Here is an 8,200-nt window from a genome sequence, read left to right on the forward strand (position 1 = left end):
GGGGAACAACCCTTACAAGAAGCAGTGCAAGTGCTTAGTTGCTGACTGGGGTTGAACCACAACAACGGCAAAGGGTGAAGCGTGGAATGAGAATTCTTTTTCATGGGGTGGATGTAGCAACAGAGGTTTTCCTGGCAGCTCAGTAGTTCGTACCTTACTTGCACTAATGCTGGGGCAGTAACAGGCTGTCCTGTATAATACCATTGTCCCTCTTGAAAGCCAGTCAGATTTTACGAAGGAGAAGAAACCTCTCCTCCCTGTGCAGCACCAGTTCTGTGTGCATCAGAGTCAGAGAGCTACTGAACTGGCACAGAAAGTGGAGGTTGGACATGGAGTATGTAGCATTTACTTATTTATTCATTATTTATTTTTTATCTTCTCCTCTCTGCTCTTTTATCAGAGACTCTCTAAATTTTTTATTCTACCTCCTTGTGCTCCATTTCCCAATCTTTTTTTCTCTACTGAGCTGAACTTTAAAACTCACGGTCTTTGAGAGACTTCAGGGCTGATGTGGATTCACTTCCCTCCCTGGTGAGGAGGATGGGGTGGGCCTGGTGTGTCTGGCTGGTCAGGCAGCATTGGCCAGCAGGGCAGGTACGGTCCCCAACAAGGACCAGAACAAAATAAGAGTAGTCTGGTGGGAGCTGCTCACCCAAATTAAAAAAAAACACCACAACCTGCCACCTAACCACTGCCACCATGGCTTTGTCTCACTGATAGAAACACAAATACTTTAAAGCTAATCTGAAATTTCCCAAAGCCTCAATATTTGGTACATGTACAAGAGAAATGCTGTGAGTGATAGGAAAAGCCTACAGTAACAGAGATGCTCTTGTAGTGTCTTACTAGCAAGCAGCACAGAGGTGAGTCATGGTGACCTTCAAAAGCTGCATGGAAACAATGATGCAGCTTCCCTGCTAGGGCAATACCATGAAAACCAGTTGTGTGAGCTAGGGAGAGGGAAGTTAGGAGGTGGTGATTCCCTGTGCTCTCCCCGGGAGCTGGCACAGGGGCAGGAGCATGGGTGAGGGTCCCACTGCAAACACACGTGCTCTCGTCCCCTTCCAGGAGTTTACTGCACCACTAAATTATCCTCTTAATCAAAAGGAAATGCTAAAAGCCAGTACAGCCATGTGCAAGCATCCCTGAAAGACATGGCCTGCTGGCACTCCTTTAAATCTGGCATTTAAAATTGCTCAGACAGATGGAACAAAAGTATGTAATAAAATGTGACATTTTATTTTATCATCTGTATTTGTTAAGTGAATTCTCCTGATCGTTCCCACTGTCAGTAGCACTGAATGTGAATCAGGTTCTGACAATTTGCAGTTTATAAAAAACAACTCCAAGGGTCAGACAGAAAAACAATAAGTAATTACAGGATACACATTCATCCACAGAATCTGGCTACAGTGGGTAACAGCTCAGCCTAACAGAAAAAAATGACGTGATTCCAAAAAGTCACCACTTCTATAGTCAATCATTTACAGACTACTTCTCAGTCTAAGTTGTCTACTTTGTGGTCTTCCTTATGCGTATTTCTATGTATCAAGGTATATAAAAATATATTTGTTTTCCTCACTGTCTTCCAAGTTAGTCCCACTTGTTTGCTTTGGTATGTAACAGAGCACCTTCTCTCTGTGCTCTTCAAAGCACAGCTCCATTTGATACCCGCTGTCTCTTGCTCTCAGTGTTTCACTCCCTGCTGCCCTGGACACACTCCCAGAGCCTCTGCAGAGCACAGGTACAGAGAGCTGGCAGCTCTCACAGACCGCAGCAGATAGCCACACTGATTTCACTTCCAGGTTTTTATTCAAGAGAAGCTAACCCTGAGGGTCAGCACTCCCCACTTAGCATCGCTAATGAAAGGAGGAGGTGGAAAATTGGCATAAGCACAGAGCAAGCCCTGATGCTTTGAAAGATTGCCCCCCACGCCTCCTTGGCCAATTTGGTCAGGGACTTCGGCAGCAATTATATCACTTAATGTTCATTTAGTGCTAAACTGGGAATATTAAGCAGTAAATGACTGAACTTTTAATTAGCAATTAAATTAAAAGCAGCCTCCTTACTGCAAGAGAAATGTCATTGAGAACTAACTTTATATCTGACAGTATTTTGCAAACAGCTTTACTGCATTTTATGTGATACTTTTCTGGGGCTATGATGGCTATGTGCTCCTACTACAAACATGGATAGTTTGCATCCCTAGGACATACCAAAAATACACGTGCAGAGGTAAATATTAATTCCACTGTAGCAGCAAGTAGAAGTCCCAACTTCAGAGCAGAAACTGCTGTTAGGTGCTTTATCAACAAAACTGAAACATACCCTGGCCTTGAAAGCTGACAATCTAAGGAATTGCAGACGCTTACACAAATGCCTGGAAAAAGTAACCATGCTACTCCTAAAATATTTTTTGTCACTATTAATTTATGGCACCAGTTTTTTCATGGAAGAAGCCAAAGTAGCTAAGAAAGTACTGCCACCTGTTTATAAGGTGCAGAAACAAACTGGAAGCTGGGGATACATGGGATGGGTTTGTCCAAGGATCTTTCCTTGAAGATCTCATTAACAGAGGTATTTATAGCCTAGGATGCTTGCTTGGAAATGGCTGTTGCCTTGATTAGATGAGACAGTGACTGCAAACCCCGCTGCTTGCAAGTGGGGAATGGGGCACAGGACCTGCTGATCCCCTTAAATTTTGAATTCCTGAAAGCCCACTCCCTCGCTCCCCAACATGCGGCATCCCTCATCTGTGTAAACACAGTACCCGTACCCTGGCTGCCACTGGCGGCTGAAAAATATGTGGCTGAATATAAGTGAAGCCTCTTGTTTGCAGGATCGATGCTGACCTCTTGCTGCTGCCAGTATCAATGCTGCAAGGGAAACTCCCCAGCAGTCGTTGCTCTAAGTATCAGCATTACCTCCTCCAGGCTTCCTGAAATCATATGTAACACATTTCACTTTTAAGGAACTTGTCACTTGGGGTAACCTGAGCTGTTTGATGGTGCTGAGTAGCGAAGGGAGTAAATGAACAGCAGCAAGCTCCTTGTAGCACTCCCACTGCTGAATGAGTTTGTTTTGACCACTGACTCTCATGTTCTTCCTTTGCAAATAGTCTAAAAATACACACTTATTTGGTGGGTATTTTTTTTTTCTGTATCAGAACTTTTAAGTGAACATCGAGGAGTATTTTCAGGAAGCCAGTTTCAAGTGGGGACATTTTCAGCAGGTGCACGAAACACTGGATCCGAAGAAGAGCTTCCATCAGGCAATGGTTGGTTGAAAGTTGGGGTTTTGCCACTTGGGTTTTTGCTTGCATCTCTGAAAAAGGCATATGCCAAGAATTATTTGCAAAAATTATTCAGCAACACATTTAAAATAATAAATATTTCAAGTAAATCATTATGGACCATACTTGAATAGGAAAAGAGGCAAAATAGTTGATATATTATTCATGCAGCTTTAGCACTAATGTAATAAATATTACATGGTATCGGAGGGAAATGATGGATTTTGAAATGAAGAAAGAAATTAACTATGAAGGAAAAGCACCTGAAAATTGGAGAAGGTGAATACACAGATTTGAGATATGTGAATAATAATGAAGAGACTAAGGGGAGAAAATAAAAAGGATGACAACTACGAATCACTTTGAGAGCCAAAATACTCTTCCTCTTTAGTTCTTTCTCTGCAGAGAATGTACAAATTTCTTAAACTTCCTTCAGCTCTTTTTAAAAACGAAACAGAGAAAACAAAAGACCCCCTAGAGTTAGCCAGGTGGCAACATACCTAGATCTGGCTGAAGGGAATTACGTGATCAGAACTACTGATCATAGGTACAAAAGGGCCATAACATTTGGAGAAAAATACCATTTTAAATATCAAATAACATGTTATTTTTATTTTGTAAAGTGACTTTTCTTACCAGCTTAATACTGAATTAGGACAATAGGACTGTATAATTTTTAAGGATAGAATCTATAAGGCTTCTGTTGTGCTTTGGGTAGGCACATTCAGCAGCATTAGCTGCTGTGCCATTAAAGCACATCTGAGTGGTCAGTCAAATCTGCTCTGACATACCCCATCAAGAAACAACATCATTAATTCCTTGTTTGCTGTTTTGCTCAGGTGTAGTGTTTACAGATTCTCCCTAGTATTACCAGTTGACTCTTCATTTTAATATTTGAAAAATTAATAATTTTTTTCATCTTATTTTTGTGAGAGTGAGGGATTTAACTTTTTTTCCTCTCCCTCCTAAATCCCTTCCTATTTACCTTCCTTTTCAACAGTAAGTAGAAAATAGGAGAGAAGAGAGGAAACGAGTTTAAAAAAAAACAACAGATTTTGAAAAACCTAATTTTTCTAAAAGTGGAAATGGAGACATATTACACAATTTTACCCCATTGAAAATGCACTTGGGTTTCCTTTAACCTCAGGAATAACATGTTAAAATGAAATGTTTTATGTTCATCATTTCCATAAATGTCATTTATAAAATCTGTCAGGGGCACACCAGTCTCCTCTTTGTTGGACATTTACCAGCCTTGGCATATCAATCCATCTTTTGCACATCTGCTCAGAAAATGTAATTAGTTATACCCATATGCTGCAGAAGTACATGATGCAACTTAAGAACCAGAAAAGGCCAAGAGACTTGAAGCCTTTCTCCTTCCTACTATGTGTATTTTGTTTAAGACTTAGAATAAGTGAGAAGTTTTTCTTGCCCTCTGCCACAAGGCGGGGATATCACTGTATCCTAAGCAACTTCAAGAGATAAAGCAAAAGCAATTTATAGTTTATTCTAATACTTTTGGTTCTATTCACTTGAGATCAATCATTTATACTGTAAAAAGAGTTAATATTCCCCAAATAGACATACCTTCTTTCCCTGGTCATTAACATACTTATGAGCTTGTCCTTGGAAAGTAATTATAAATAAGATGGACAGGGATCCTGAGGCCTTTTGTGACATGGAAGACCCAGATGAGAAGCTCTTGCTACATAAAATAACATTTATATGTAGCAAATACAAGAACTGAGCTTGTTGATCAGCTTTTTCACAGCCATGCTCAATTTTGCTGGCAAGTGGCAAAGGAGAGATGCACTACAATCCAAAACCAAGCTATGTCTCAGCAACGAAGAGGTGGTTCAATGGCATCTTTGTGCCACTTAGGCTAGTGGGTAGAGCTATTCCACATTCACCAACGTTCAGCCCCTGTGTTCAGTGGCCATGTCTCTGCAAAAGGGCTGAGCAGAGGGCGTGTGTAACTCCCTTGGACTTTACTCAGCTACAGGATCCTCTAAAACTTGTTTTTTTTACTAAGCAACATTAATTTCCTTGCATTCATATTAGCCTCTTCTTTCTTATGACACCACAGTTCAAGGCTATAGATACTGGAATAGAGCTGTTATAACTATGATTTATCCATTACTGCCAGCTTCTTCAAAGTTAACCCCAAAGGATGAAATGTGCTCTGGATACACTATAGTTCCATCTCCATGGCAAGGGGTTTGCAGCTATTCCTGGATGTTTTTTTTTCCTGGATGGTACATTATCAGCCTCAGCTGGTGGCAGGTTTAAAACCCAAGATTACAGTTCAATTCAAAAGAGATTTGAGCTTTCAACAGGGCCTCACCATCACGGTGTGGAGCAAACAAATTCTGAAAACGATGAATTCTGCCAACTCTGCTTTCTTGTTTTCTTACTGAAATTCAAAACAATGTGTCACTGTTCACTATCTGAATTAATTAATGGTGATTTGGCATTACAGAAACAACATTTTAAGTTCAGCTCTGACACACCACATTTAGTTGTTGTGTATATTATTTAATGGCTGTACATTTTTCTTAAAAAAAAAAAACAAACAAAACTAACTTTCAAATTATTAGCATTCTTTTACTTCAGAGGGGGGTTCAAAATCAAAGCTGCTGTACCTCCATCCTCCCACTTTTCTTTTAGGATTAATTTGAAAAAGCAAAGCTCTCCTAATTATAGAGATTTAGCTTTCTTTATAAACTGGCTATTTTAAGATCTGTTTACAAGATCACAATATGAAACTTCATTCAAAACCAGTGTGAATTGATGACATCCTTCTGAAGAACATGTAGCAGTAGAATATGCATTTGTAGCTGTTACACTGCCCTATAATTTAAGCTTTATTGCTTCCCTTCTAAACACATATTGCTGCTGCTGGAGAACAGCTGAGATACTTAAGATGAGACAATGGAAAATACTTCCCTCCCCTCCAAAAAATCACTCCCCGGCCTTTTAGAAACAAATGGCAGAAACACTGTGGTCACTACCAAATATAAGAATAAATTAAGATACTGATTATATTTTTCTGGTTCAGTTTTCTTTTTAATGAGCAAATTTTCCTCAAATACTATTAATAGTTTGAATGTTGCTTAATTGGGAGACTCAGAACAGCTGAACAGAGTCTTTGGTCTTTTCATTCATTTCCATGGATTGTGGATCACAGCATGATGGAGTGGTCAGCAGTCACACTGGGAATACTCACATATCCCAGAATGAATGAACAGACAAAAAACCAAGAGGCACCATATAAATACATTTGCATGGTTAGAGTTACTCAGGGAACTCAATTCTGCTCTGAACTGATCTCACATTTTTTAAAAACTAAAATGAATACTAAAATGTGCCTTGCACTGAACAGCTCTCCACACAGATGAGTGAGCTAAATGTCAGTGACCAGCTTTGTGAGCACATGGCCATGCCATCTGACACTGTGCTGGCCTTTTTATGGAGTTATACATGTATTCCTGCATCCTTGCTATAAAATAGCTGTGCCACAAATAATGAATGGATAAGAACAATCTAACATCTGGATCTGTGTTACTGGAGAGGGACTCCCAAGGAAAATCTTCACAGCCTTGCAGTTTATTTGTTTTAAATAAATACTTTTGATAAATGAGATGACATATTAAAAAGCAGATATATAGGTCCATAAAGGTCATCCTTAAGACAAATGCTTCTAAGGGCAGATGAACATATACAGCAATAACATTGATCAGCTTTGTCAAGTTGCAGACACTGACTTTCTGAGCAGTGAAGCCAGAATTCCCATAGCAACTCTCACAACTTCAGTTGCAACACACATTCAGTGTAGGTAGTGAGCCATATAAAGTACGAACAAAAACATTTTGAGTTAAGGGTTAAAAACTAAGCTAAATATAATTTAAATCATGAAAGCAAATATCATTCTAATTGTATCCAAGGTGGTTTTTTTTTCCTTCTGTACTATTTTTTTATCTTCTGTATTCTGAAATCTATGCAGAGACTGCAATCCAAGTGACAGATGACAGTTATCTTTGTACCACTCCCAGAATCTCTTGAGTAATGAGACAAAGCATAGTAGCTCCTTATGGTTCCTCAGCATCTCTCTCAGCACTAAGGCAGTGCTGCAGCTAAGAACTGGGGTTACCATTCCTTAAGGGCTCAGTATCACCTTTGTGGGACCCAAGCAATACTTACGGGCTCCTAGGCAGGAGGTGCTGATGTTCAGAGGAACTCTGGCTTTGTCTTGTAACCCAATAGCAAAATAATCATAGAATCATTTGGTTGGAAAAGACCTTTGGGATCATCAAGTCCAACTGTACCTATCTGCTCCTAAACTGTATCTCTGAGCATCCCATCTACCCATCCTTTAAATACCTCCAGGGATAGTGACTCAACCACAATGAGAAGTAAGGAGCTTTGTGATAGTTTTACATATGTGGAGCTTCTTGCTTAGCTCTCATTTTATATACTAAGTTTTTACCTCCTGGTGAAAGCATAATTTATCATTTATATGAACACCATTCGAGAGTAAAAATTAAAAAATAAACATTTTATTTCTTTTCATTTGCAAAAGAGCCTAGTGAGATGCTTTACTTTTGTAAAAAAAAAAAAAAAATCACATTATGACATTGCAACCACTTATTTTTTGATTAAAGAAGTTAATTCAAAAAGGCAATTCAGTTGCTTTTTAAGCTGACATAGTGTTATAACAATTACTTAAAAAGAGTGAATCTTCCCCACACCACGTAATCAACATTGCCTTGATTCCAAGGAAGTTTCTTAGTTTGGCTTTGACAGTTAATGGCTTACTGGCAACTCTTGGTTAATTATTAATGCAGACATAATAATACTTTTTCCTTAACTAACCTTCTAAACAATACAATTATCAAAGGAATTATT

The sequence above is a fragment of the Antrostomus carolinensis genome, unplaced genomic scaffold (assembly GCF_000700745.2).
Source record: "Antrostomus carolinensis isolate BGI_N321 unplaced genomic scaffold, ASM70074v2 scaffold579, whole genome shotgun sequence".
NCBI lineage: Eukaryota > Metazoa > Chordata > Aves > Caprimulgiformes > Caprimulgidae > Antrostomus > Antrostomus carolinensis.